We start from the raw sequence: 16,561 nt of genomic DNA, 5'->3' as shown, positions 1-16,561 counted from the left end.
GTACAGTATGAGCACAAAAAGGCAGGAAGATATGGCTACACATGTTCCTAAAATGCCAAATCCAAAGGGGAATACGGATTTGAACCAGGGACCTCTTGATCTGCAGTCAAATGCTCTACCACTGAGCTATACCCCCACAGACTCCCTGGGTCATAGCCTCACACAAGATGACAGACTCACTTTTGAATAAAGTTTATGGATATTACAAGCATGCCAAATACAAAAAAGATCCTCTCGAGAGGATGCACCACTGACTTACAATCACATAGAATCTTTCTATATAGATATGTTTGCACTTATTCCTAAACTGCCAAATCCATAAGGGGCACCCAGATTTGAACCAGGGACCTTTTAATATGCAGTCAAATGCTCTACCACTGAACTACACCCCCACATCTTTGCAGAAAAATGCTCTTTCATTGAGCCATACCCCCACAGACTTCTGTGCTTAGAGCCAAAGATTAAGTTAGATCCTACGATTCAATAATGTCAAACATTGACTGCTTCACTGTAAACTCAGGTCTTTGGTTACCCCAAATCCGAATCAACAACTCTACAACTCAAAACCTCCAAATAAGACAAGTCCAAAGGGGACACCCAGATTTGAACTGTGGACAACTTGATTACAGAATCACTTTGAAATCATGTCGTTGATTATGTCAAGCAAGCCAGATCCAAAACGTAGAACTATTGATCTGCAGGCAAATGCTCTGTCGTTGAGCTATAACCCCGTACTGCAAGAGCACAAACCTCAAAAATGAATTTATGTCAAGGATTTGTTTATTCCTAATATGCCAAGCCCAAATTAGGCACATGGAATGAACCTGGGACCTCTTGATCTGCAATCAAACGCCGTGCCATTGAGATATAACCCCTTACAGTATGAGCACAAAAAGGCAGGAAGATATGGCAACACATATTCCTAACATGCCAAATCCAAAGGGGGCACCCGGATTTGAACCGGGGACCTTTCGATCTGCAGTCAAATGCTCTACCACTGAGCTATACCCCCACAGACTCCCTGGATCATAGCCTCACACAAGATGACAGACTCACTTTTGAATAAAGTTTTTGGATATGACAAGCATGCCAGATACAAAAAATAGCCTCTCGAGAGGATGTGCCACTGAGTTACAATCACATACAGAATCTTTCTATATAGATATGTTTGCACTTATTCCTAATCTGCCAAATCCATAAGCGGCACTCGGATTTGACCTTGGATCTCTTGGTCTGCACTAAAATGCTCTACCACTGAACTATGCCCCCACATCTTTGCAGAAAAATGCTCTTTCATTAAGCCATACCCCTACAGACTTTTGTGCTTCGAGCTAAAGATTAAGTTAGATCCTACGATTCAACAATATCAAACATTGACTCCTTCACTGTAAACTCAGGTCTTTGGTTACTCCAAATCAGAATCACCAACTCTACAACTCAAAACCTCCAAATAAGACAAGTCCAAAGGGGACACCCAGATTTGAACTGTGGACGACTTGATTACAGACTCACTTTGAAATCATGTCGTTGATTATGTCAAGCAAGCCAGATCCAAAATGTAGACCTATTGATCTGCAGACAAATGCTCTGTCGTTGAGCTATAACCCGTACTGCATGAGCACAAACCTCAAAAATGAATATATGTCAAGGATTTGTTTATTCCTAATATGCCCAAAGGAGGCACATGGAATGAACCTGGGATTTCTTGATCTACAATGAAACGCTGTGCCATTGAGATATAACCGCATACAGTATGAAGATACAGCTACACATATTCCTAACATGCCAATTCCTAAGGGCGCACCGAGATTTGAAACGGGGACCTCTTAATCTACAGTCAAATTCTCTACCACTGAACTATACCCCCACAGACTCTCTGGACCATAGCCTCACACAAGATGACAGACTCAATTTTGAATAAAGTTTTTGGATATGACAAGCATGCCATATACAAAAAAGAACCTCTCGAGAGGATGTGCCACTGAGTTACAATCACATACAGAATCTTTCTATATAGATATGTTTGCACTTATTCCTAATCTGCCAAATCCATAAGCGGCACCCAATTTTGAACCAAGGACCTCTTGATCTGCACTCAAATGCTCTACCACTCAACTATGCCCCCACATCTTTGCAGATAAATGCTCTTTCATTAAGCCATACCCCTACAGACTTCTGTGTTTAGAGCCAAAGATTAAGTTAGATCCTACGATTCAACAATTTCAAACATTGACTCCTTCACTGTAAACTTAGGTCTTTGGTTGACAAATGCTCTGTTGTTGAGCTATAACCCCGCACTGCCTGAGCACAAACATCAAAAATGAATTTATGTCAAGCCCAAATTTGGCACATGGAATGAACCTGGGACCTCTTAATCTGCAATCAAACGCCGTACCTTTGAGATATAACCCTGTACAGTATGAGCACAAAAGGCAGGAAGATATGGCTACACATATTCCTAACATGCCAAATCCAAAGGGGCATCCGGATTAGAACCGGGGACCTCTTGATCTGCAGTCAAATGCTCTACCACTGAACTATACCCCCACATCTTTACAGAAAAATGCTCTTTCATTGAGCCATACCCCCACAGACTTCTGTGCTTAGAGCCAAAGATTAAGTTAGATCCTACGATTCAACAATATCAAACATTGACTGCTTCACTGTAAACTCAGGTCTTTGGTTACTCCAAATCAGAATCGGCAACTCTACAACTCAAAACCTCCAAATAATACAAGTCCAAAGGGGACACCCAGATTTGAACTGTGGACGACTTGATTACAGACTCACTTTGAAATCATGTCGTTGATTATGTCAAGCAAGCCAGATCCAAAATGTAGACCTATTGATCTGCAGACAAATGCTCTGTTGTTGAGCTATAACCCCGTACTGCATGAGCACAAACCTCAAAAATGAATTCTTGTCAAGGATTTGTTTATTCCAAATATGCCAAGCCCAAATTAGGCACATGGAATGAACCTGGGACCTTCCTAAAAGGCAGGAAGATATGGCTACACATATTCCTAACATGCCAAATGCAAATAAGGCACCCAGATTTGAACCGGGGACCTCTTGAACTGCAATCAAATGCTCTACCACTGAACTATATACCCACAGACTCCCTGGATCATAGCCTCACACAAGATGATAGACTCACTTTTGAATAAAGTTTTTGGATATGACAAGCATGCCAGATAAAAAAAAGAACCTCTCGAGAGGATGTGCCACTGAGTTACAATCACATACAGAATCTTTCTATATAGATATGTTTGCACTTATTCCTAATCTGCCAAATCCATAAGCGGCACTCGGATTTGAATTGTGGACCTATTGATCTGCACTCAAATGCTCTACCACTGAACTATGCCCCCACATATTTGCAGAAAAATGCTCTTTCATTAAGCCATACCCCTACAGACTTCTGTGCTTCGAGCCAAAAATTAAGTTAGATCCTACGATTCAACAATATCAAACATTGACTCCTTCACTGTAAACTCAGGTCTTTGGTTACTCCAAATCAGAATCAGCAACTCTACAACTCAAAACCTCCAAATAAGACAAGTCCAAAGGGGACACCCAGATTTGAACTGTGGACGACTTGATTACAGACTCACTTTGAAATCATGTCGTTGATTTTGTCAAGCAAGCCAGATCCAAAATGTAGACCTATTGATCTGCAGAAAAATGCTCTGTTGTTGAGCTATAACCCCGTACTACATGAGCACAAACCTCAAAAATAAATTTATGTCAAGGATTTGTTTATTCCTAATATGCCAAAGCTCAAATTAGGCACATGGAATGAACCTGGGACCTCTTGATCTGCAATCAAACACCGTGCCATTGAGATAGAAACCCTGTACAGTATGAGCAAAAAAAGGCAGGAAGGTATGGCTACACATATTCCTAACATGCAAAATTCTAACGGGGCATCCGGATTTGAACCGGGGACCTCTTGAGCTGCAGTCAAATGCTCTACCACTGAGCTATACCCCCACAGACTCCCTGGATCATAGCCTCACACAAGATGACAGACTCACTTTTGAATAAAGTTTTTGGATATGACAAGCATGCCAGATACAAAAAAAGAACCACCCGAGAGGATGTGCCACTGAGTTACAATCACATACAGAATCTTTCTATATAGATATGTTTGCACTTATTCCTAATCTATTTAACTTGATTTATTTCAAATGAGTGCAATATTGTTAATGGAAACACCTCTACTGTACAAAGCACGCTCAGTAGAGTCCATTCATGTAAGTTTGGTCACATAATACTGTAGAATTTGCATAAAAATGTATGTCCACGGGAGCACTACGGAAGTCCCGCTGAATAAATTGTAAATGGACATTTAAAAAAAAAAAAACTCACATTTGCCATTTATTCAGCACACCCTTCCTAATGGTTCCCTGGATAGATAAATTTTAGCGATTTCGTGGTTGAAGTCTCATCAGCTGTACTCTGCAAGCTCCGAGGAATCCATTTTTGTACGTTTTGTCCCATAATACTGTAGAAATATGCATAGAGAAAATGTTGGATTATGGTTAATTTCACCACAAGTGGTGCATTGTACCAAAATGTCACAAATTTTAGGCAGTAAAATAGAAAGTTGCCTACGTGCTGGAATGTACAAAACCGATGACAAACATATGGTCAGACATACATACAGGGCCTTTCTTTAGAATAAATCAATCAGGGGGCCTCTCCTCTCTAGGGAGGCATTAAAATCATAAGGAAAAGTTTGACTATTGTGGAACCGCACCATATAGTGTATATAAGGAGATACCAAATAACATTCGAGAGATTTCCTTGCAAGGACTCTCCGCGTTGTTTTCCATAAAATAAAGTCTTTTCTTCTGAGAGAAAACCACTGACTGAGTGTGATTATTCTGTGAACCGGTAGACGAAACTACATCAGCAACTTTGCGGATTAAAAATTGGTCTCACTTTCATTATTAACCTCACAATATGTCAATTTTGTACCTTGACAGACCGACGATAGGCAGTTTTTCATGTCCCTTGAATGCATGCAACACTATTTATTTCTGTAAACCACACTGGCCAGTTTATGGAAAGTGGCCCACAAGCTTGTGCCCAGTTAAAGCTGGCCAGTTCCCATATGGTCTAGCAGTTAGGATTCCTGGTTTTCTCCCATGCATTTCTCCCGGTATGGAAAAGCTTGAACTTTTTTGCTTCCCTCCTCAAAATGCCAGCACATCTTCCTTCACCAGAAGTTACTTTTTATGACAGCAGTAGAGCTACAGAACCCTGATAGGTTGAGGTTCCGATGTCTATGGGGAGTCATGTAACATGCTTCGGTATTGCCATTCATCACACAAGCTCTCGGATAAGCTGGGCAATTATCAGGGCTTACCTCCTGATAACAAGGTGAGAATAAGCAGACAGCAATCCTTGCCATAGTCACATCTAAAACCAACAACTCTGTAGCAATCAGGGGTCTATACTATTGGTGGGCCAGTGGCGCAATGGATAACGCGTCTGACTACGGATCTAAAGATTCTGGGTCCGACTCCTGGCTGCAGGCTGGTTATATTGCAGATAATGGTTGCAATGTGTGTTTTCAGATGCAAGACAAAAGTATTTTCACCTGGACAAGAGCTTAATTACCAGTTCAAGGTATCAATCCAGCAATCACAGGAATCTACCCAAATAAACTGAACCCCCAGGGTGAGTAAAAAAAAACAGCAATACCGAAGCATGTTACGCTTACAGAAGTGACTTTTTGGCCAGCAGTAGAGATACAGGACCGTGATATGTCGAGGTTCTGTCTAGCACTTTGTCCCTTCGATAGCTCAGCTGGTAGAGCGGCGCACTGTAGGTTGGAGTGTTGGCAATCCTTAGGTCGCTGGTTCGACTTCGGCTTGAAAGAGGTCTTTTTTTCAAGTGCTCACCATTTTTTGGTTTGGAGCTGGCTTTCTAACAGCTGTAAGCAGAGCTTTAATTCACAATCCACAATTGGAAGCCAAAAGAGCTTTCCCTGACTGGGAATCGAACCCAGGCTGCGGCGGTGAGAGCGCCGAATCCTAACCACTAGACCACCAGGGAGGGGCTGGTGGGCCTACCTCCTGATAACAAGTTGAGAATAAGCAGACAGCAATGCTTGCCACTGTCACATATATAACCAACAACTCTGTAGCAATCGGGAGTCTCTTCTATCGATGGGCCAGTGGCACAATGGATAACGTGTCTGACAACAGATCAGAAGATTCTAGGTTAGACTCCAGGCTGGCTCGTTCTGTGCTTGTTTTTCTCCGGCTTATTTTGTTGTTGTGTTTTTTCTTCTTCTCCAAAATCTAGAAGAAAAGGCAAATCTCCAGGCATTCTTCTTTTTTTCCAAAATATTCTGCACACCCATTCCGATGTCTAGGGGAGACACGGACATGCTTCGGTATTGCCATTCGTATGTCAATTTTGGACCTTGACAGACCAACGATAGACAGTTTTTCATCTAGATAACAGTTGCAATGTAAGTTTTCAGATGCATGACACAAGTATTTTCACCTGGACAAGAGCTTAATTACCAGTTCAAGGTATCAATTCAGCAATCACAGGACTCTGGCCAAAAAACTGAACCCCCGGGGTGAGTCAACAAACATGTCCCTTGAATGCATTTCCAGATTTAATGAAAGTGGCCCACAGGCTTGTGCCCAGTTAAAGCTGGCCAGTTCCCATATGGCATAGAAGTTAGGATTCCTGGATTTCTCCCATGCAGCCAGGGGTTGACTCCCGGTATGGAAAAGCTTGATGTTTTTGCTTCTCTCCTCAAAAAGCCAGCACATGTTCCTGTACCAGAAGTGACTTTTTGGACAGCAGTAGAGCTACAGAACCCTGATAGGTTGAGGTTCCGATGTCTATGGGGAGTCGCGTAACATGCTTTGGTACTGCCATTCATCACACAAGCTCTCCGATAAGCTCGGCGATTAACGTGGTAATAAAATGCAGGCTGGTGGGCCAGTTGATTCTAGATTGAACAATTTCATCTCTACTCTGTAACTGCTTTACTACTTTGAAGGGTGTAATGCCATGTGGTTTTGATGTCATGGGCTTGCCATTTTGAAGCCTTATCACTAATTGCCATCTGGACATTTAGAATAAGTTGTAAACTGAGTTAAACTGAAGGAGCGAATAATCAGCAACTTTGCCGATTACAAATTGGTCTCACTTCCATTGTTACCCTCACAATGTCATTTTTGTACCTTGACAGAGTGACAATAGGCAGTTTTTCCTCTAGATAACGGTTGCCGTGTGTGTTTTCAAATGGATGACACAAGTATTTTCACCTGGAAAAGAGCTTAATTACCAGTTAGAGGTATCAATTCAGCAATCACAGGAATCTGCCCAAATAAACTGAACTCCCGGGGTGAGTAAAAAAAACAGATCCCTTGAATGCATACAACACTATATAATTCAGAAAACCGTCCTTTTGGATAATTCTTGTTTTGCCAAATGATTATCACATTGTTACAGTCGCAGACTTAAAGCAACAGGCCACTACAAGATCCTGCGCCCACACTGACCACATGTATGGAAAGTGCGCCAGAAGCCAATGGCCAGTTTAAGGTTTCCAAATCCCATATGGTCTAGCGCTTAGGATTCCTGGTTTTCACCCAGGCGGCCCAGGTTTGACTCCCGGTATGGGAATGCATGCTCCTTTTTGATTCCCTCCTCAAAAATCCAGCACATCTTCCTGCACCAGAAGTGACTTTTTGGCCAGCAGTAAAGCTACAGGACCGTGATATATCGAGGTTCTGTCTAACACTTTGCCCCTTTGATAGCTCAGCTGGTAGAGCGGAGGACTGTAGGTTGGAGTGTTGGCAATCCTTAGGTCACTGGTCGAATGTGTTTTTTTTTCTCTTCTCCAAAATCCAGGAGAAAAGGCAAATCTTCAGGCATTCTTCTTTTTTTCCAAAAAAGACATATTCTGCACACCCTTTCCGATGTCTAGGGAAGACACGGACATGCTTCGGTATTGTCATTCGTCTCACAAGCACTCCGACAACCTCGGCGATTAAAGGGGAAATAAACTGCAGGCTGGCAGCCAGTTGATTTTTGAATGAACAATTTCATCGCTACTCTGTAACTGCTTCATTACTTTGAAGGGTGTAATGCCATGTGGTCTTGATGTCACGGGCTTGCCATTTTGAAGCCTTATCACTAATTGCCACCTGGAGATTGAGAATAAATTGTAATCTGCAATTAACTGAACGAGCGAATAATCAGCAACTTTGCGGATTAAAAATTGGTCTCACTTTCATTATTAACCTCACAATATATCAATTTTGTACCTTGACAGACCGACGATAGGCAGTTTTTCATCTAGCCTTTAATCACTCCTAAAAAAGGACAACACTTAAAGTCTTTGGGGTCATTTTTACCCCAAACTTTTAAAAAGCGATTGCATAAGGAAATATACATTTTTTATATGGAAAACTATATATAATTTTTTTTATTTACTTCTCAACTATACATTTATGCTGTGTTTTTGTGGAAATTTTGAAGTTTTTTACCTATTTACTGCACAATTACATAACTAGGCCATAAATTGGCTCATGAAAAATGATTTTTTAAAGAAAAAATCACTTAAATGATGATCTTAATTAAATCTAAATAGTTTCTGGACATTGCTCTATGTGTTAGGGATAGAATACTGCCATCTAAATGTTAGTCAAAAAACTTTATTTCTTATGGGTTAGGAATTAAAGTGCAATGGCCACATGTATCCACTAGAGTGCTATAGAGACTCATTCATTTTCACTTCATTTTTCTTGATGCTTCAACTTCTCCTCACAACTTTATGATATATATTTTGTGAATATTTATTTAAACATCTTGAAATACATAAAAAATCTGTAGTTTTGTCAGAGTTAGAATTTGTTGTTGTTTTCTAATATATTTTGAATTATCTGCTTTTGCAAATTATTATCCATACATTTAAAAAAACATTACAAGTCACCACTATGACATGATTGTAATCACACACTATTTATTTCAGAAAATTATTTATCAACAACTATTTATTTTTTTAGAACAAGAGATTTTAGAACAAGATGAATTTTAAAAGTAAATAAACCAATATAATACAAAACAACAGCACCAATAAACTGTAATGAACAGGAGTGAAGGGTACACAGAACAACTTTTTTTATAAATCACATGGCTAATAAACATGTGAAAGAACAATCAGAATATTATAGAATATATATTACAAGCTTGTTCCATGTTGCATATGTGACATTTTTCAGATTTGTGCCAGTTTAGTTGATTTTATTTGCCAATTTCTATAAAAATGCTCTCTGTTGCAGTGGCATACGTATGTTTGTGTGTGTGTGTGTGTGTGTGTGTGTGTGTGTGTGTGTGTGTGTGTGTGTGTGTGTGTGTGTGTGTGTGTGTGAGATAGAAAGTTTGTTCCACTTTGGGTTTATGCTCTAGGACGAGACCTTGAATTAAATGTAAAAAATTTTAGATTTATGCCAGTTTAGTTAATTTTATTTGCCAATTTCTATAAAAATGCTCTCTGTTGCAGTGGCATACGTATGTTTGTGTGTGTGTGTGTGTGTGTGTGTATGAGATAGAAAGTTTGTTCCACTTTGGGTTTATGCTCTAGGACCAGACCTTGAATTAAATGTAAAAATTTTTAGATTTATGCCAGTTTAGTTAATTTTATTTGCCAATTTCTGTAAAAATGCTCTCTGTTGCAGTCACATACATGTGTGTGTTTGTGTGTGTGTGTGTGTGTTTGTGTATGAGATACAAAGTTCGTTCTACTTTTTATTTATGCTCTAGGACCAGATCTTGGTTTATTTGTAGAAATTTTCAGATTTATAATGGATTTAGTTTTATTTTTTTGACAAACAAAATTTTAAAAAGTCATTTTTTGCATTTTCCCATTCATTTTCAATGTGGGGTCATTTTGACCCCAAAGACCTTAAAAGGTAATTTTTTTTTTACACACCTTTAGAACAACCAAATCAAGCCCAGTTTTTTTGTGCATGTTAAGATAGATTATTTAGGAAATGTCACCGAGTTTCATGCCCCTGCGATGAAGGTAACACTTTTAAAAAATGAAGGAAAAATCCATTGGGGTCATTTTGACCCCAAAGAGTGATTAAAGGCTAGATAATGGTTGCAATGTGTGTTTTCAGATGCAAGACAAAAGTATTTTCACCTGGACAAGAGCTTAATTACCAGTTCAAGGTATCAATCCAGCAATCACAGGAATCTGGCCAAATAAACTGAACCCCCGGGGTGAGTAAAAAAAAAACAGCAATACCGAAGCATGTTACGCTTACAGAAGTGACTTTTTTGGCCAGCAGTAAAGCTACAGGACCGTGATATGTCGAGGTTCTGTCTAGCAGTTTGTCCCTTCAATAGCTCAGCTGGTAGAGCGGAGCACTTTAGGTTGGAGTGTTGGCAATCCTTAGGTCGCTGGTTTGATTTTGGCTCGAAGGAGGTCTTTTTTTCAAGTGCTCACCATTTTTTGGTTTGGACCTGGCTTTCTAACAGCTGTAAGCAGAGCTTTAATTCACAATCCACAATTGGAAGCCAAAAGAGCTTTTCCGGGGGTTCGACTCCGGCTCGAAGGAGGTCTTTTTTTCAAGTGCTCACCATTTTTTGGTTTAGTAGCTGGCTTTCTAACAGCTGTAAGCAGAGCTTTAATTCACAATCCAAATTTGGAAGCCAAAAGAGCTTTCCCTGACCGGGAATCGAACCCGGGCCTCTGCGTGAGAGCGCCAAATCCTAACCACTAGACCACCAGGGAGGGGCTGGTGGGCTTACCTTCTGATAACAAGGTGATAATAAGCAGACAGCAATGCTTGCCACTGTCTCATCTAAAACCAACAAGTCTGTAGCAATCAGGGGTCTTTACTATCGGTGGGCCAGTGGCGCAATGGATAGCGCTATGGATCTGACTATGGATCAGAAGATTCTAGGTTTGACTCCTGGCTGGCTCGCTCTGTGCTTGTTTTTCTCCGGCTTATTTTTTTGTTGTGTGTTTTTTCTCTTCTCCAAAATCCAGGAGAAAGGGCAAATCTTCAGGCATTCTTCTTTTTTTCCAAAAAAGACATATTCTGCACACCCTTTCCGATGTCTAGGGAAGACACGGACATGCTTCTGTATTGTCATTCGTCTCACAAGCACTCGGCTTTTAAAGGGGAAATAAACTGCAGGCTGGCAGCCAGTTGATCTTTGAATGAACAATTTCATTGCTACTCTGTAACTGCTTCATTATTTTGAAGGGTGTAATGCCATGTTGTTTTGATGTCACAGGCTTGCCATTTTGAAGCCTTATCACTAATTGCCACCTGGACATTGAGAATAAATTGTAATCTGCATTAAACTGAACGAGCAAATAATCAGCAACTTTGCGGATAAAAAATTGGTCTCACTTTCATTATTAACCTCACAAAATGTCAATTTTGTACCTTGACAGACCGATGATAGGCAGATTTTCATCTAGATAACGGTTGCAATGTGTGTTTTCAGATGCAAGACAAAAGTATTTTCACCTGGACAAGAGCTTAATTACCAGTTCAAGGTATCAATTCAGCAATCACAGGAATCTGCCCAAAAAAGCTGACCCCCCGGGGTGAGTAAAAAAAACAGATCCCTTGAATGCATACAACACTATATAATTCAGAAAACCGTCCTTTTGGATAATTCTTGTTTTGCCAAATTATTATCACATTGTTACAGTCGCATACCTAAAGCAACAGGCCACTACAAGATCCTGCACCCACACTGACCACATGTATGGAAAGTGCGCCACTGGCCAGTTTTAGGTGTCCAAATCCCATATGGTCTAGCGGTTAGGATTCCTGGTTTTCACCCAGGCGGCCCGGGTTCGACTCCCGGTATGGGAACGCATGCTTGTTTTTGCTTCCCTCCTCAAAAATCCAGCACATCTTCCTGCACCAGAAGTGACTTTTTGGCCAGCAGTAGAGCTACAGGACCGTGATATGTCGAGGTTCTGTCTAACACTTTGCCCCTTCGATAGCTCAGCTGGTAGAGTGGAGGACTGTAGGTTGGAGTGTTGGCAATCCTTAGGTCGCTGGTCTAATGTGTTTTTTTTCTCTTCTCCAAAATCCAGAAGAAAAGGCAAATCTTCAGGCATTCTTCTTTTTTTCCAAAAAAGACATATTCTGCACACCCATTCCGATGTCTAGGGAAGACACGGACATGCTTCGGTATTGCCATTCGTCTCACAAGCACTCCGACAAGCTCGGCGATTAAAGGGGAAATAAACTGCAGGCTGGCAGCCAGTTGATTTTCGAATGAACAATTTCATTGCTACTCTGTAACTGCTTCATTACTTTGAAGGGTGTAATGCCATGTTGTTTTGATGTCACGGGCTTGCCATTTTGAAGCCTTATCACTAATTGCCACCTGGACATTGAGAATAAATTGTAATCTGCATTAAACTGAACGAGCGAATAATCAGCAACTTTGCGGATTAAAAATTGGTCTCACTTTCATTATTAACCTCACAATATGTCAATTTTGTACCTTGACAGACCGAAGATAGGCAGATTTTCATCTAGATAACGGTTGCAATGTGTGTTTTCAGATGCATGACACAAGTATTTTCACCTGGACAAGAGCTTAATTACCAGTTCAAGGTATCAATTCAGCAATCACAGGATCATAATATAGATGTACTCTGTTTGACAGAAACCTGGCTAAAACCTGATGATTACATTATTTTAAATGAGTCCACCCCCCAAGATCACTGTTATAAACATGAGCCGCGTCTAAAAGGCAAAGGTGGAAGTGTTGCTTCAATTTATAACAACGTTTTCAGGATTTCTCAGAGGGCAGGCTTCAAGTATAACTCGTTTGAAGTAATGGTGCTTCATATAACATTATCCAGAGAAACAAATGTTAATGATAAATCCCCTGTTATGTTTGTACTGGCTACTGTATACAGACCACCAGGGCACCATACGGACTTTATTAAAGAGTTTGGTGATTTTACATCCGAGTTAGTTCTGGATGCAGATAAAGTTTTAATAGTTGGTGATTTTAAAATCCATGTTGATAATGAAAAAGATGCATTGGGATCAGCATTTATAGACATTCTGAACTCTATTGGGGTTAGACAACACGTTTCAGGACCTACTCATTGTCAAATATCATACTCTAGATTCAATACTGTCACATGGAATTGATGTTGATGGTGTTGAAATTATTCAGCCAAGTGATGATATCTCAGATCATTATTTAGTTCTGTGCAAACTTCATATAGCCAAAATTGTAAATTCTACTTCTTGTTACAAGTATGGAAAAACCATCATTTCTAACACAAAAGACTGCTTTTTAAGTTATCTTCCTGATGTAACCAAATTCCTTAGCATATCCAAAACCTCAGAACAACTTGATGACGTAACAGAAACTATGGACTCTCTCTTTTCTAGCACTTTAAATAAAGTTGCTCCTTTACGCTTAAGGAAGGTTAAGGAAAACAGTTTGACACCATGGTATAATGAGCATACTCGCACCCTAAAGAGAGCAGCCCGAAAAATGGAGCGCAGCTGGAGGAAATCAAAACTAGAGGTATTTCGTATTGCTTGGCGGGAAAGTAACATATCCTACAGAAAATCATTAAAGACTGCTAGATCCGATTACTTTTCTTCTCTTTTAGAAGAAAACAAACATAACCCCAGGTATTTATTCAATACAGTGGCTAAATTAAAAAAAATAAAGCCTCAACAAGTGTTGACATTTCCCAACACCACAGCAGTAATGACTTTATGAACTACTTTACTTCTAAAATCGATACTATTAGAGATAAAATTGCAACCATTCAGCCGTCAGCTACAGTATCACATCAGACAGTGCACTATAGACCCCCTGAGGAACAGTTCCACTCATTCTCTACCATAGGAGAGGAAGAATTGTATAAACTTGTTAAATCATCTAAACCAACAACATGTATGTTAGACCCTATACCATTTAAGCTCCTAAAAGAGGTGCTTCCAGAAGTCATAGATCCTCTTCTGACTATTATTAATTCCTCATTGTCATTAGGATATGTCCCCAAAACCTTCAAACTGGCTGTTATTAAGCCTCTCATCAAAAAACCACAACTTGACCCCAAAGAACTAGTTAATTATAGACCAATCTCGAATCTCCCTTTTCTGTCCAAGATACTAGAAAAGGTGGTATCCTCACAATTATATTCCTTCTTAGAGAAAAATGGTATATGTGAGGATTTCCAGTCAGGATTTAGACCGTATCATAGTACTGAGACTGCTCTCCTTAGAGTTACAAATGATCTGCTCTTATCATCTGATCGTGGGTGTATCTCTCTATTAGTTTTATTGGATCTTAGTGCTGTGTTTGACACAATTGACCACAACACTCTTTTGCATAGACTTGAACACTTTGTTGGCATCAGTGGAAGTGCATTAGCATGGTTTAAATCGTACTTATATGACCGCCATCAGTTCGTAGCAGTGAATGAAGATGTATCCTATCGATCACAAGTGCAGTATGGAGTACCTCAAGGCAAAAATACAGCACATCTTCCTGCCCCAGATGTCGAGGTTCTGTCTAACACTTTGCCCCTTCGATAGCTCAGCTGGTAAAGTGGAGGACTGTAGGTTGGAGTCTTGGCAATCCTTAGGTTGCCGGCTCGAAGGAGGTCTTTTTTTCAAGTGCTCACCATGTTTCAGTTTGGAGATGGATTTCTCGCAGCTGTTAGCAGAGCTTGAATTCGCAGTCCACAATTGGAAGCCAAAAGAGCTTTCCCTGACCAGGAATCGAACCTGGGCCGTGGCGGTGAGAGCGCCGAATCCTAACCACTAGACCACCAGGGAGGGAATGGTGGACTGGTGGGCTGGTGGGCTGGTAGGCTTACCTCCTGATAACAAGGTGAGAATAAGCAGACAACAATGCTTGCCACTGTCACATCTAAAACCAACAACTCTGTAGCAATCGGGAGTATCTACTATCGGAGGGCAAGTGGCGCAATGGATAACGTGTCTGACTACGGATCAGAAGATTCTAGGTTCAACTCTTGGCTGGCTTGCCCTGTGCTTGTTTTTCTCAGGCTTATTTTGTTGTTTTTTTTTTTTCTTCTCCAAAATCTAGAAGTAAAGGCAAATCTCCAGGCATTCTTCTTTTTTTTCCAAAAAAAACCATATTCTGCACACCCATTCCGATGTCTAGGGGAGACACGGACATGCTTCGGTATTGCCATTCGTATGTCAATTTTGGACCTTGACAGACCGACGATAGACAGTTTTTCATCCAGATAACGGTTGCAATGTGTGTTTTCAGATGCATGACACAAGTATTTTCACCTGGACAAGAGCTTAATTACCAGTTCAAGGTATCAATTCAGCAATCACAGGACTCTGGTCAAAAAAACTGATCCCCCGGGGTGAGTCAACAAACATGACCCTTGAATTCATGTAACACAATTTATTTCTGTAAACCACACTGGACAGATTTAATGAAAGTGGCCCACAAGCTTCTGCCCAGTTAAAGCTGGCCAGTTCCCATATAGTCTAGCAGTTAGGATTCCTGGATTTCTCCCATGCAGCCAGGGGTCGACTCCCGTGATGGGAAAGCTTGATCTTTTTTGCTTCTCTCCTCAAAAAGGAGGTCTTTTTTTCAAGTGCTCAACATTTTTTTGGTTTGGAGCTGGCTTTCTTGCAGCTGTTAGCAGAGCTTGAATTTGCAGTCCACAATTGGAAGCCAAAAGAACTTTCCCTGATCGGGAATCGAACCCGGGCTGCGGTGGTGAGAGCGCCGAATCCTAAGCACTAGACCACCAGGGAGGGGCTGGTGGGTTAATGGGCTGGTGGGCTTACCTCCTGAAAACAAGGTGAGAATAAGCAGACAGCAATGCTTGCCACTTTCACATCTAAAACCAACAACTCTGTAGCAATCAGGAGTCTTTACTATTGGTGGGCCAGTGGCGCAATGGATAACCCGTCTGACTACGGATCAGAAGATTCTAGGTTCGACTCCTGGCTGGCTCGCTCTGTGCTTGTATTTCTCCGTCTTATTTTGTTGTTGTGTTTTTTTCTCTTCTCCAAAATCCAGAAGAAAAGGCAAATCTTCAGGCATTCTTCTTTTTTTCCAAAAAAGACATATTCTGCACACCCTTTCCGATGTCTAGGGAAGACACGGACATGCTTCGGTATTGCCATTCGTCTCACAAGCACTCCGACAAGCTCGGCGCTTATAGGGGAAATAAACTGCAGGCTGGCAGCCAGTTGATTTTCGAATGAACAATTTCATCGCTACTCTGTAACTGCTTCATTACTTTGAAGGGTATAATGCCATGTGGTTTTGATGTCATGGGCTTGCCATTTTGAAGCCTTATCACTAATTGCCACCTGGACATTTAGAATAAGTTGTAAACTGAGTTAAACTGAAGGAGCGAATAATCAGCAACTTTGCCGATTAAAAGTTGGTCTCACTTTCATTGTTACCTTCACAATGTCATTTCTGTACCTTGACAGAGTGACAATAGGCAGTTTTTCCTCTAGATAGCGGTTTTCGTGTGTGTTTTCAAATGGATGACACAAGT

The 16,561-nt window shown here is 40.7% G+C and overlaps 7 non-coding genes across 7 annotated transcripts; 2 read left to right on the top strand and 5 right to left on the bottom strand.

The window, feature by feature from the left end:
* Positions 1-64: 64 nt before the first annotated feature.
* Positions 65-136, bottom strand: trnac-gca (transfer RNA cysteine (anticodon GCA)). Its single transcript has one exon. It is a non-coding gene; the product is annotated as a tRNA-Cys (tRNA).
* Positions 137-940: 804 nt separating this feature from the next.
* On the bottom strand, positions 941-1,012 carry trnac-gca (transfer RNA cysteine (anticodon GCA)). Its single transcript has one exon. It is a non-coding gene; the product is annotated as a tRNA-Cys (tRNA).
* A 2,909-nt stretch (positions 1,013-3,921) lies between these two features.
* Positions 3,922-3,993, bottom strand: trnac-gca (transfer RNA cysteine (anticodon GCA)). Its single transcript has one exon. It is a non-coding gene; the product is annotated as a tRNA-Cys (tRNA).
* A 2,001-nt stretch (positions 3,994-5,994) lies between these two features.
* Positions 5,995-6,066, bottom strand: trnae-cuc (transfer RNA glutamic acid (anticodon CUC)). Its single transcript has one exon. It is a non-coding gene; the product is annotated as a tRNA-Glu (tRNA).
* A 5,744-nt stretch (positions 6,067-11,810) lies between these two features.
* Positions 11,811-11,882, top strand: trnae-uuc (transfer RNA glutamic acid (anticodon UUC)). The gene has a single exon. It is a non-coding gene; the product is annotated as a tRNA-Glu (tRNA).
* A 2,883-nt stretch (positions 11,883-14,765) lies between these two features.
* trnae-cuc (transfer RNA glutamic acid (anticodon CUC)) lies at positions 14,766-14,837 on the bottom strand. The gene has a single exon. It is a non-coding gene; the product is annotated as a tRNA-Glu (tRNA).
* Positions 14,838-15,934: 1,097 nt separating this feature from the next.
* On the top strand, positions 15,935-16,007 carry trnar-acg (transfer RNA arginine (anticodon ACG)). Its single transcript has one exon. It is a non-coding gene; the product is annotated as a tRNA-Arg (tRNA).
* Positions 16,008-16,561: the final 554 nt, after the last annotated feature.

The sequence above is a fragment of the Carassius carassius genome, chromosome 38 (assembly GCF_963082965.1).
Source record: "Carassius carassius chromosome 38, fCarCar2.1, whole genome shotgun sequence".
NCBI classification, from domain to species: domain Eukaryota; kingdom Metazoa; phylum Chordata; class Actinopteri; order Cypriniformes; family Cyprinidae; genus Carassius; species Carassius carassius.
The sequence above is the reverse complement of the archived record's forward strand: the minus strand, read 5'-3'. Positions and strand labels throughout refer to the sequence as shown.